Source organism: Meriones unguiculatus, chromosome 19 (assembly GCF_030254825.1).
Source record: "Meriones unguiculatus strain TT.TT164.6M chromosome 19, Bangor_MerUng_6.1, whole genome shotgun sequence".
Classification (NCBI taxonomy): Eukaryota; Metazoa; Chordata; class Mammalia; order Rodentia; family Muridae; genus Meriones; species Meriones unguiculatus.
The window spans coordinates 51285309-51299725 of record NC_083366.1 but is presented as its reverse complement, the minus strand read 5'-3'; the positions used below and the strand labels follow the sequence as shown (position 1 = coordinate 51299725).

General features: G+C 44.1%; 1 protein-coding gene and 1 pseudogene across 2 annotated transcripts in view; one reads left to right on the top strand and one right to left on the bottom strand.

The window, feature by feature from the left end:
- Positions 1-14417, bottom strand: part of Cdyl (chromodomain Y like) — a 133875-nt gene that overhangs the window by 94236 nt on the left and 25222 nt on the right. The window lies entirely within an intron of this gene.
- LOC110557796 (ATP synthase F(0) complex subunit C2, mitochondrial-like) lies at positions 9747-10178 on the top strand (annotated as a pseudogene).

The following is a 14417-nucleotide window of genomic DNA, read 5'->3' as shown; positions in this document are numbered from 1 at the left end:
AGGATATCAGACATTTACATTATGGTTCGTAACAGTAGCAAACTTACAGCTATGAAATAGCAATGAAATAATTTTATGGTTGGGGTCATCACAACATGAGAAACAGGCTGCAGCATTAGGAAGACTGAGAACCTCTAGTCTAGAAGATCAATCTTTCACCTCACCGTCTTACATTAACACCATGATTCTGGACAATAGCTTTTGAGGACTCCTTAAAACCAAAGTGACCTTTATTAAATACTGTAACTAAACTTAAAAAAAAAAGGCTGATTACCTTTTGTATTTTATGGGGGCACATATTAACTAATTAATGAACTAACTAATAAAGTTAGTCCTCAATCAATAAGCACTACTGACATTTCATTGAAAAGCATCATCATGTCATGCTTTTTAGCCCTGTATTTCAGTTGACTGATATTCCATTATTACACCCCAATTCTAGAGCTTATTTTTGAATGGAGAAGTTAAAAAAAGAAGTTGATTTATTTTCTAAATAGGGAAACAATACAGGTAGTGGTGTGGTTTGAATGAAAATGTCCAGCATTAGGCTTTTATCTCACAACCCTTGAGCCCCAGTTGATAGCACTGTTTGGAGAAGATGTGGAAACTGGCTGGAAGAAAAATGTCACCGGGGTCAGGCTTTGACCTATCATTATTGTTATTACTACCACCACCATATACAGTGTATATATATATATATATATATATATATATATATAAACTTCCTGCTTGCTTTGCTCCCTGTGTACAGCTGAGATGTGACCAGCTGGCTTCTTTCTCCAACTGCTCTCTCATCCTTTCTTTGTCATTGCAGACTCTGTGGTCTCCATAGGCTCATGTACAAATACTCTGTCCCCAATTGGTAGTACTGTTTGGGAAGGATTAGGAGGAGTGACCTTACTGGAGGAGGTGTGTCACTGAGAATAGACTTTGAAGTTTCAAAAGACACCATTCAAAAGACACCAAGTATGCTCTTGGCCTCCTGCTTGTAGATTAAAATTTGAGTTCCCTGCTGTTCCTGTCACCGTGCCATCATGGGCTCTGATCCTTTACAACCATAAGCCCAATTACATGCTTTTTTAATAAGCTGCCTTGATCAAGGTGTTTTGGAACCATAAGCCAAAATAAACTTCCTTCTTAAATTGTTTTGGTCATGGTATTTCATCACAGCAACAGAAAACTAATGAATTCAGGTGGTAAACAAGATGTTACAACTGAAATTTGGGTAACAGTTCAATCAAAATTAAGTCAATGATTATGCAAAGGACAATGTGATTTCATTTTACTCACAGAGGAATATGCACTAAATTTTCTAAACCACAAATTTTAAGACCACATGGAAAGCCAGAGCCACTTTAAAGAATTCCCATATGGTAATAATAATCACCAACCTCTGGTTTCCATTTCATATCTCTGACCTGTTGCTTGGACCATGAAAGTTTGATAGCTACTAAGGTGAAGAGGTGAGAAAGAGATTAATAGTGATGAGGTGAGATGGGATTCTATCTTACATCATTAAGATCAATATAATTCAGTGCCACGACCAGAAAACACAAAAATAATGTCCCCACTGCTATTAACATCCGCTACTTGGTCTGTGCCAAGAATGGAGTAAGATTTAAGAGTGTTGTGACTCCACAGGTTTCACTCAGTGTGAGGCAAAGGCTTGGATTTGTTACAGACCCCAGCAGCCCATTACGACATCACTCAATCCATTGTGGATGTGCTACTGTGTCTCACTCCTACTGTGGTTTTAGGGTTGCACGGCTGCTTCCACCCGTACAGGCACACCTCAAACACCTGTGGACATCATTTCCAATCACGTCTCAATGCACTCACCCAACCCACTGACCCTGTCCGCCCTTTGCAGTTTGGGAAAGTCCACGTCTATCATGTCTCTTCTAAAATACATGAGGACCTGAAACAGATAGGAACCCATTTCCCCTTGGAGAAGTGGCTGGTGTTACATATTGTTAAGTTGCTTTAAAAAAAAAATCAGCATTACTATGAATAATTTCAGTAAACACCACTTGTGACACTTACTTTCCTGTATAGATTTAAGCATAAAATGTCAGTGGGCAGGGCAACTGGAGTCTCTAATTGACAGTTGTGAGAAACTTTCATGGTGTTCTGGCTCCCTTGAGCACAGGACTGTCAGCTAAGCAGCACATTCCATTTTCAATTTCCTAAAGATGCTACTTTGGGGACACTGCAGGAAGACTGCAGTTGCCTGCTCTAATTCCTGAAAGTGCAGCTCCAGCCACAACTATTTCCAATAGTTTGCATCAGCCTTTGTGCTCTGACCCTTGAACTATTTCTACCAAAGGCAGAGGGAGAGCGTTCTCCTGCTGGCTTACAAGAAAGCAGGTGAATGGTACAAAAAGGGCAATGCCACCACTGGTGTAAACACAAGCATGATCTGCATGAAAGGTTTGCCGCAACTATGCAAACGTCCCTTCTCTGCCTATGTAAGCATGCTGTTCTCACCACGAGGCAGGAGAGATATCCTCCTGTGCTGTCCCCCCCCCCCCCCATGTTTTAACATCAGGACCAATTCAAAGGGTTCTCTCCAGTGGCCTCTTACTCTGAAGAAGCAGAGTGGAGCTGAACAGTCAGCTACAGTGGAACAGCCAGCTGTTGAAAGCTGAATGAGGCAGAGCTGAGCCCGGCAGCAGCATCCCAAAGAGAGAGAACTTAGGGTCCTGCCAGCAGCTCTGAAGGATGGCACAGGCAGAGCTGCTGAAACCCTGTGGCCTTGACAGTGAGAAAAGGTGGAGCTGCGCTGACAGGCTGTGGCAATGAGGCGGGTGATAGCAAGGACCTTAAGGGTTGATATTTAAAACTGTACCACTAGAGGGTGCCACGTGCTGCTCCCACCTGTCACAAGTTCAGGCATACAAAAGCTGCAGAAGACAGCACTGCAGCTTCTCCGTGAGCACCCAGATCTTCAGTCTGGGCGGACAGAGAACAGAACACTGCGCGAGGGAGTGTCTGGTGTGGTGAGTACAGGTTGACTGTATTTACTGAAGACACCAGACAAGGTCTGTCGGGACCCTGAAGAACTTGATGATGCAGAAAGAACAGAATCTGACAGGGGAACTCACGGCGCAGCATGGTTTGGTTGGCTACATAAAAAGCATGCAAAAATGGACCCATAGTGATCAGAAACAAAAGACTCCCCGTTTTATAGCTGACTCTTGGTGAAACTTTATTTTTTTGGAGAAAAATTATTTTTAACATCTTTTGTTTGGCCTTACAAGAGTAAACAGGGTACATGGGTACTTTCAGTAACCACTTTCCAGCCACAGAAAGTGTACTCAAGAGCCCTGAAACAGAAATGCTACAAAGATACACTATAGCTGCTGACAATACGCATGTCTATCTGCCTACTTGTGTTCAGTCACAGGAAACCCATGGTTAGCTGCAGTTCAAGATGATCTGCTTACCTGCGTGGCCTAAGGACCAACCATCATAAACAACACAGATGGAAGGGAGGTTTGGGATCAGTCTATAATCTACCTCACCATTCGAGGACTGCATGTATGTACCATGTACGAACTGCGCATGCACCGCACCACACCACACCACACCACACCATACCACACCACACCACACCACACCACACGACTTTGGGATGGAAGAAAAAGCAAACTGTAAGTCATGAGCAGAAAATGAGAACCGTGTTGTGATACATGGTCCAAGAGATGCTACCAAGGAACACTGGCTACACTTTTACCCTCACTCTACCTCGATGGAGAGAACACCATTACCTAGGATCGAGAACACCATTACCTAGGATCCCACTTCCTATGGTACTGCATGTGCTCCTTAAGCTGACAGGAATGGCACCTGGCACATCTGCCAGAGATCTCCCCAGTCCTAGCTTTGGCCACAGGGGTCACCTAAGACCAGCAGAAAGTACAGATATTTACATTATGATTCCTAACACTAGCAAAATTACAGTTACGAAGCTGTAACTAAATCATTTTATGGCTGGAGGTCACCACAACATGAGGAACTGGATTAAAGGGTCACAGCATTAGGAAGGATGAGAGCCACTGCTCCAGCAGGTGCGAGTCAGTAACTTAGTCTTCCCAGGGCTGGAGAGATGGCTCAGTGGTTACAGTACTTGATGTTCTTGTCTGGTTCGGTTACAAGCACCCACATGGTGACTCGGAACCATCCAAAACTCCATTTCCAGGGCATCCAGCACCTGTTTCTGACCTTCAGTGGCACACCAGATACACACACAGTGCACATCCATACATGCAGGCAAGTACTTATACACATAAAAATAAAATAAGTCTTTAAAAAAATATCAACTAAATATAAAAACAGTTGTTTATAAAATGTTGCAGAAAAGTCACTCCAATATTTTTAGGAAACATTTTATTCTCTATAGTTTGCTGGAATGTCGAAGTTAAAAATAACTGGGATGTACAGTTTTATGTGAAACACAAAATATGTCAACAAATCTGTTTACTATGAGTCTGAGAAAGAAACTCTGGGCAAATTTTACCAAAACATAAAGGAAAGCAGATTCTAATAACCACCAATAAAGCAAAATCAGAATGGTGCAGACACACATTCACACACAAACACACAGGTCAATCTCATTATAGCAGGTTAAACCTCCCCAGTCCTCTGGGGCCTTGGTGTACAAAGCATCCCCGCACACTGTGATGGAGTTCTAGGAAACCTACCACCATCTTAACATCAGGTAGTTTGAGAGGACCTAACATGGTAAGGAGCTGCAAAAGTGTGCCAAAGTCAAACCCACCCATCCCTCTGACCTCGTTACTAGCAAATGTGGACAGAAGAGTACCTGCCAGACATTTGGAAGGCGATCTCACTTAATGGTGAGACACTGAACACTCCCCATACCTACGTGAAGTCGGCAATGTTTTCTACCAAGCCCATCTGAACAGCCTTCCTGGAAATCCCCAGCCTAGAAGACAACAAAAGGCAATGGATATAAAATTCCAAGGAGGAAGGTATGGATGGAAAGTAGATTAAAGCACAACACATTTATGCTTGTGCTCGGGAACCTAGCTACAAAACATTACCAAAGAAGGGCTTAAAAACAAGTTCAGAGACATGACATTTTTGTTTGGGAATGAGTGTGAGGAGGCTCAGTAGTCAAAGACCTCACTCAAAATGAGACAGAAATTCAATGCAATCTGCTGCCATGAAAGCCCCAGAAGGTCCCACAGAACCCAGTCGGGTGGATTTAGGCAGCATTCCTATACTAGAACACGAAGTTTCCTGAAAAGCCAAAAGAACTTTTTTTTTAGAATCGGGAGAGCTGAACAATCTGAGATGAAAACGTACAAAGTTGCAGTAATTAAGCCAAAGTTACACACAATAAAGAGCACACAACCATAACTACAGAAGCGCTCAGACTGATCCACACTTGGACAGGCAACTGGCAGGCCCTTTAATACACACCCTTCCATCTGCCTACTTCCTGGGATGTCCATCTGATACACCCTGGGAGTTCACTGCCACATGGGACCTCCAAGAAGAAGAAAGGTCACAGAAGGAAAGTTAAGGAACAAGGAAAGGAAGGCGTAGGTTTACCCACAGCAACATGAAGAGTACCTGGCTTATGGGAAAAGCTGCAGTATTAGATCCTTGGTGTGAATTTTAGACACAGAAGCACTTTGTGTGTGTGTGTCCGTACATGGGCGTGTGCATGTGTGCACGTTCACACTTGCATGCGTGAATGTACATATACATGAGCATATTCAAGCATGTTGTGGCCAGAACAATCTTGGTTCTTGGTTGTGAAACATCTACCACCCCCTCCCTGCAAGGACTCATACTTCCTGAACATTCCTCTTGCCCCGATCCTATCACACTGTGAAACAGAGCTACCACCAATTGGATGAAACAGAGGCATCACCTACATCAGCAATCAAATAGGGAAGCCATATTAGCCCCGGTGCTTGGCTAGACTGGTTTGGTTTGTGGGACACTTTTTACAGAAAGAATTACCTTGCCAAGATATTTTTGCCTTGCTTGTTGTTTCTTTGTTTGACACCAAAATTATTTATTCAAGAGTTTCTAAGAGTTATCAGGGGTCTGTCTGCTTTTCCCGCTTTGGAGACAGGGTCTCTCGGTGGCCTTGAACTCAGCAGGCCAAGCTGGCTAACACTGAGCCCCAGGGACCACCATCACAGAATTACAGGCACGTACACCATGTCCTACTTGGCCCCTCCCTTTAAATATGTGTTCTTGGGACGGAGCACAGGTCCTTGTACTTGACCAACTGAGCACTTTCTATGTGTAGGTGACATGTCTTCCAAGCATGCTAACACGAATCCTAACATGAATCTTGCTAACACACACATTCTGATTCAATTGGTCTGGAACACTGCACAGCATCTGTCACCTCCATGGTCATTCCGCACGACACACATGTTCTGCGTGTTCTCGAAAATGCCACAGGAGACTAAGAGGCAGGACTGACTCAAATGGGGACTAGTCTGGCAGGAGAGTGAAGTCATAGGTCGGAGCCAAAAGAAGTGTCAGACATATTTATGTTTTATTTTCCAAGACTAGAGTAGTTGATTGAGTGTTTATATAATTAAAAGCTACTCTTCAAAAACTCAGAAAATTTGAGAATATGGTTACTACAATCTAAGACTGTCTTAATAGAAGTGGCAAAGAGAGGGTCATTTAAAGCTGGCCAGCTCTGCTCCTCAATCAAAAATCAGCCACTGGGCCAGAAAAGAACAGTGGTAGAGGGGAATCAATGGCTGTGGTAGCAAACCACAGCTACTGCAGAGGTTCTTAAAAAAAAAATAAATTGTAAGTCAAATGCCCTATTTTTATTTCTACCACAGTAGAATGTGTAACAGTTAATCTTGATTGTCAGTTTGCTGGGATTTAGAAAACACCAAGAAAATGCACCACACAGGGTTTCTATGACGGTGTTTTCAGAATGGTTTAATCAAAGAGGAAAGACCCATCCTGAATGTGGTGACCCTATCCGTGGAGCTGGAGTCCAGGGCTAAATAATAAGGAAAAGACAGGGGCTGCAGAAACAGCTCAGTGATTAAGAGCACTTGCTGCTCTTCCAAAGACTTGAGTTCAGTTGCTAGTACCTAAATCAGGTGGCTCACAACTGTAACTCCAACTCCAGATCTGACACCCTCTTCTGGCCACTGCTGGTATCTGCATGACCACATGCAGACACTACACATATAAGTAACAAAACAGAATAAATCTGAGAGAAAGCTGAGCACCGGCACGCATCTCTCTCCACACCTGTGTGGACTCCTGCCACCATGCTTTCTGAAATGTGAGCCAAAGTAAACCATTCCACGATTACACTGATCTTAACAAGCTGTTCATGACAAGGAGGAAAGCAATACAATATATAACTTAATAACAACACATTTTTACATAGCCTCTGTGTTATCCCTCTCATTCTCTTTAGTTACTCCTGCTTAACTTCTGAAGGTCTCATGAGCTCGCAGGAATGTCCTCTGGATAATGCCAACCATGAAAGTCTCCAGGGTTGGCCCTTGAGGGCACCTGAGCCTGAAGCATTATTCGCTCCCATTGTGCTGGTCTCTAAGGGTGACCAGCCATAAATGGCACCCACTTGCTCCCCCTTTTATTTCACCAAGTACAAAAAGAGGTTTCAGCAGCAACTGAAAGGGCATGAATGGCCACTTACTGTGGTGGAATGTTACCTACCAAATTTTACACAGTGCACCTTAACCCTGAATATGGTGGCATTAGAAGGTGAGATGTTGTTCTAAAGAAATTAGGCCAGGAAGCTCCACCCCTGTGAAAGACTCCTGCCATTATTGTGAAGACCCTTGAGAGTTGACTAGTCCCTTCCATGTTTGAGAACACAGGAACAAGGCGCCACATACAAATTAGAGAAGGCACTCAGGACACCAAACCCCTAGTTTTATGAAGTGAAAACTTCTGCTCTTTATAAGTCACTTTATTATTACAGCCCACATGAACTAGGATACCACTCAGGCTAGCACTAGAGTTCATAGGCTTTATCGTATGCTAGGTGAAATGGATTCATGAAATCCAAGTCTCGGGTCTAGTGGGGCATCAGTGCATACAGACACAGAAACTGATGCAATCTGAAACTCATTATTAAATGGTACGAGCCATATTACCACAGGTAGTCATTACACAGCACATGCGTATCAAACGACTTTTAAAAGTAGCACCTTCTAAGAAGTTAATTAGAGGCACTTACTTCTTTCTAGTTGGGAAACCATTTGGGAGCTGCCCTTAGAGCCGAGTCTTGCTCAGTGGGAGCTGGAAGGCAGTGTGCATGCTGGAAGAATAGCATGTAACTGGGCTACAGTTAAGAGAGACAGCCTGCGGCATCCTCATGGAGGCAAGGGGAGGGGGACAGGAAGGCAAAGCTGACACATCCTAATCGAATTCAGAGTCAACACAAAGTTGGGAGTGGTAACACGTAATCCCGGCACTCAGTAGGCAGAGGTAGGAGGATCAGGAGTTCAGCTCTGCTGCTATCTACTGAGCTGAAAGCCAGCCTGGAGACGTAAGACCCTATCTCAAAAAGCACTTAAAAAAAAAAATCACCATGGAAAATATCTGCGTAAGAAATATCACCGAGACTTTACTATCGAATCATGCAAAGGATTCTTGAAAGTTGAAAAACAAAAGAGCTGATAGAAAATGGGACAAATAGAAAATGTGAAGTAAGCCACTCATATTCAAAAGCCCTAATAAAAATTATAAACTGCCAAACACGAATATCTTTCAAATCTCACTATTAAAAAATTACAAGTTAAGGACACAGAGGAAATGCTGAGGTGAGACGTGTTACCGGCAGCTCGCCCTGGTATTCACATCTTCCCCCCGCGATCCCGCTTAGGAACAATCCTGGAGACATGATCTCAACAGTCTAAAAGTGCACACACGCGAGGCTTTTCACCGCACTGTTTATAACCATGGAACATGTTCCTAGGAGGGAGGCCGGGCCACTGGAGAGTTCTCTGTCTCAAGGACTGATCCCTGAGAGCTGCTTGACTTCCAAGACAGTCAGCGACACGACAAAAAAACAAATCAGCAAAGAGTGCAGTCTAGAATCCACTACGCACTACAGCGATACCTACCAGCTACACACACGAGTATTTGCAGATCTGTCAAAGACATGAGACTGGTCACACACATTCCCTAACGACCTTATCAGAACAAGAGGAGGGAAGGGCAGGCTCAGGGGGGCACTGAATCCAGTATGTCTTCTTTTAAATATGATTCCACTCCTGATCCAAAATACTGTTTCACGAACCCTAAAATACTCAATTCCAGTCAACTGGGATACATTGTAGGGAAGCCCCACATGGAAAACAAGGAAAGAGAATGTGCCCAGTTGTACAAATGAGTAACATTACCACAATGAAGGAAGCAGAGGAGTAAGCTGGAAAACGACTCAATAAAGCTAACAACAGAATTTCATATAAAGTCTGTTCTCAGAGAAGTTCAACAGTCGGCAAGCTTATTCTGTGACAGAGAGCAAATATTTTCAGATCTACAAATATTTTCAAGCCACCCTCTCTCTGCAAGGACTAGACTTTATCAGTGCACTAAAAGCAACAAACAAACAGATGGGTAGGTTCTAGGCCCATAAACTGTTAAGAAACCAAGAAGCAAAATGGATTTGGACCTTAAATCTTGATATAGCCCCTCTGTCTTCTCTACCCCTGGGAGCACTATCCTGCCTCGGCCCCTCACCCCTGAAAATGTCTGCCTGCTCCAAGTTCATCTCTACCTGCTCTCCTGATCAAGAGAGCACCTCTCAGCTGCTGAGTTGTCCCCTCTCTGCAGTGGAGGTGAAGTCACCCCACAGGGGCCAACAGATGAGGGCCCCGGCAGCTTGGCAGTCCAGCAGCCTCCAAATTCACTCATCTCTAGATGCAGCTTTCAAACCAGCACCATTTCAAGGGAAATCCACACCTCCAAGTTAATTGGGGCTGGGCTGTTACACGTGAGGTGGCTGGCGCTGGGGCTGGGGCTGGGATTGGGACTGTTTGGGGAGCCTCATCTTCGGCTATGCCAGGAACCCTTCCTCGAAACAACAGCTCTTCTCTGCCATTCTGGGCTTTTCCCTCTCAGGGGCCATGGGGTTCCTTTGCCTAATGGTAGCCTTTCTCATCTTCTTGGCCATGTGAAGCAGCTGTTTCCACCTCCACCTCCCATAGTTCTTTTGTGTTAAGTCTGCCTTGTATGCTCCTTTTCCTGTACCCTCCCCCCCAAGAAGTCTTGGGGAAGTGCTTGGCTCAGGGCTTGACAGATAGAAGACAAATATATATTGTATTAATAAGAAAAAAAAAACTTGATCTAGGTAATAAGGTTGTTCATCATAAGAATATGCATTGACAAACCTGAAATAAGAATTAAGCGAATGAGAAAATGCCATATGGCTAATGGGAGCCAGACGTGTCACTGAAAGAAAGAGACATTCCAACTAAGTCAAGGTAAATTAGAATGAACAGTGTTGGCTGGGTTGGGGAGTGCATATGAGAAGGACCCATGTGAAAATGTCTGTACACACACACTCCATAGCTCTGTCCTGCGGGTGGCTGAGAAGCAATAACACCTCAATAGCATCCAGCATACCTTGTGCCCTAAACTGGGGTTCTAAATACCATCCTCCAATAAATGGGAATAGGGATCCTCTGAAAATTGTTGGCTGTAGGGCAGAACTTCAGCTCAAGATCTAAAATGAGCCCTGAGCACTGTGAGAGGTGAAAATAGAGGTGGGTGGGTGGGCAGAGGGGCAAATGGAACCAAACTAAAGGGAGGGGGCAGTGACCCAAACTGGAACAGAGTAACAGAAGACTAGGGTAGAACACAAATTATTAAAATAATTTACATTTACACACACACACAGGTGGATAGGTGGAGGGACGGATGGACTAGCACATAGAGCAAAGGGTCAGAACCCCATCTAACAAATGTGGAAGGAACAAAGAGAATATGTAATCAACACAAGTGACTGCTGCAGGCAAATATCTGCCAATGGAGCACTAGTCGCTACCCAAAGTTTAAGGAGAAACATCTTATGACACCTTAGGAAAGCCAAGCGCCGGATGCTAGCGGCTCTGGGATAAACCCACTGTCCCCTGATTGACGGCCATTTATTCAGGGAGCAAGAATTCAGCCTGTTCCGCCCTTCTGAACTACATGGACCCTCAGTCAGAACAATGCTATCCACAGCTGTGAGAGTGATATATAGCCCAATGCCCACTCACTCTACCAGCCATGTCTTTCTGGGACAGACACACCCACAAATATTCTTTCCCAGCTGTCTGGGCATCCTTTGGCCCAGTCAACTGAACAGGCAAAATTAACTATCACTATGGGCAAGAGAAGTCTTAATGTTTCCATGGGTGGCAGTCACAGGAGACAACTGGTGAAAATGTTGGTGGGAGGGCAGCCTGCCCGAGGCTGTGAGCCTGGAAGACGGGGGGTGGGGTGGGGTGGGGGACATGCCAAGAGAACCAAGACCTACTAGCACTAAGATGGACAGTTAGCTGTGCACACAGACACGCTGGCTATTGGCTGCCACTTGGAAAAGGGAAGCAAAAGGAATACTCCCTTGCAGTGTCCCTTCAGCATCCTCTGTTGACCTAGTTATAGGGTTAAGGGAACTGCCAAGCAGAAATTTCATGGGACTGGGCAAAAGAATTTAAACAGAGAAAAGGTGAATTCATCTCCTTATGTTGCGCCCAACTGATGTTTTTAAATTGCAAGACACATACACACACACATACACGGAGGGGGAGAGAAATTTTTGCTTTCCTTATCAAAATATTTTAATGGTTTAAAACAACCAAAACCAAACCACACAAGCAAATCAGCTCACTTTTCATGGGCTGGAGGGGCTGTACAAGGTTAAGAACGTTCGCTTTTGTTGTGGAGGATGTGGATTCAGTTCCCAGCCCCACACCAGGCAGCTCACAACTGCCCATAATTTAGTTCTAGGGGAGTCCAATGCCCTCTTCTGGCCATGGTGCACACCAGGCACACACCAGGCACACACACACACACACACACACACACACACACACACATTATTCATGCACATAAAATGAAAACACAAGCTTTTCATTGTAAAGCCATTTTATTTTTTAAAATTTTCAGTAATTTTATTTTTGATTTTTATAAACTTTATTAGTTAAAAAACTGGCAGATAAAGTCATTTTAGATTGACAGAAAAGTTGAAAAAAAAAAAAAAAAAAGGCGGTGTTCTCAAATACCCGCCACCCAACTCCATGGCCTGTGGTCCTGTGGTCACAGCAGTCATCCAGACCTGAACCTTCACTGCTGTACAATCACATAAACTTTACTCAGATTTCACCATTCCCCCCTTAAGGTCCTTCTTCTGCTCCAGGGTCTGTAGCGTGTTCCTTTTGTGTCTTTTTACTCTGCTTGTAGCAAATCCTGCCTTTTTTTTTTTTAAATCATGGCCTCCATATTTTTGAAAATTGTTTGCCACGTATTTTGCAGATTACCCCCAAGTTCAGGTCCATATATTTTTAGAAAGAACTGGCCTTCTACGGGGGTTTGCTAGGAATGCCGTAACAAAAGACACAGGCTGGAGGCCTATGCGATAGGGATGTGCTTTCTCATAGCTCTGTCCAAAGAAGACTTGATGTAAGACTTCATGTAGGTCCTTCCTCTAGAGCAGTGCTTCTCAACCTTCCTGATGCCTCATGACAGGGTGACTCCCAACCATGACACTATTTTGTTGCTGCTCCATTACTGTAATTCTGCTACTGTTGTGAATCATAATGTTAACATCTGTATTTCCTGATGGACTCCTATGAAAAGGGCACTGGACCCTCGAGGGAGCTTGACCCACAGGTTCTAGATGGTACTCTGTCCTCCGTCTCCATCCCTTTGTGCCAAGCAGTATAAACTGGCCTTAAATGTGATCCTCCTGCCTCAATGTACACATGCACACAAGATGAATTATAATATAAGAAAATCATATGTTAAGCGGTGGTGGCTCACGCCTTCAATCCCAGCACTTGGGAGGCAGAGATAGTTGGATCTTAGTGAGGTCAGCCTGATCTACAGAGTGAGTTCCAGAACAGCCAAAGATACAGAGAAATACTGTTTAAAAAAAAAAAAAAACAAACAAAACCAAAATCATATCTTAAAAAGATTAACATTAGTTACATGTTTTAACGTTTCTAAAGTAAAGCAAATTTTACAGTAAGTAGGAAGAAACAAAATACTGGTTAGCACATTTTTAGTGTGTTTAAGAGCTAACAGTTCAAATATATTATTATTATTCAGATATAACGTCTAGGTCTCTTTTGGGGGAGGCATTTTAATTTTGACTCAAGCATTTATGTAACAAAATTCATTGTAAAATACTGGCTCTAGATTTTCCCACGTTTGAAACAAATATAGCCCGAACACACAGACCAATATATAGAAATGGGACAGAAACCTGTGCTAAATGGGCCAATGGTTCCACACAATTAACCAATTCTGTCTCATTTAAGCCGTGAGTTCACACATGTTTAACTACTCAGGCAGATTATCTGCCATTGAAGGATGTTTTCTCAAAGACCTTCAGGTGCCTATTACCAGCAATGGAAAAGTGTGTACAGGGATTTAGGGGGGTGGGAGCACACGTTATAAGCAGCAGTTTGTGTACTAGTCAGGTCTGAGACTCTGTGTCAGGCTAGAAATGTCTTGACCTCAGCAGAGCTGGAGGGTGGTGGCTACACAGAGCTAGACAGAGCTGCTGCTGAGGGCCTTCCTTCTGTCATCTCCCACCAGTCTGCAGTGTAGGCACAACCTGGACATTGCACCTATTCTCTTTCTAGTGTCTAAACCTGCCAGCCTGTGAGTACCTCAAGAGCCCAAGCCTAGAAAACCAAATGGCCTTTCACTGGTGTCCTGGGGAGCCGTTAACAAGCTTAACGATTTACACAGAGCGCAAAGTCACTTCGAAATCCAGGGTGGTTTACAGGGGGAGTGCACAGGAGGGGTAAGTCATGGGGTGGGGGCAAGAGGAACAGCTGTCAAGAATGAGAAATGGAGTTTTCATCTCCTCCGATATGGTAAACAAGACAACCTTTCTAGAACAAAACTTGCAGCCACAGGTGAATAAAATACCTTCTAAAGCCAAGTGTGCTGGTACACACCTTTTAATCCCAGCACTAGAGGCAGGTGGGTTTCCGTCAGTCTGAGGCCAGTTTGGTGTATATGGCAAGTTCCAGGCCACTAGTTAGGCTTAGGCAGTGAGACCCTTCTTAAACAAGCCAACAAGTAAGAAAACCGGGCCGTGGCACACGCCTTTGATGCCAGGACTTGGGAGGCAGAGGCGGGCAGGTCTCTGTGAATTTGAGGCCAGCCTGGTCCACACAGTGAATGCCAGGACTACACAC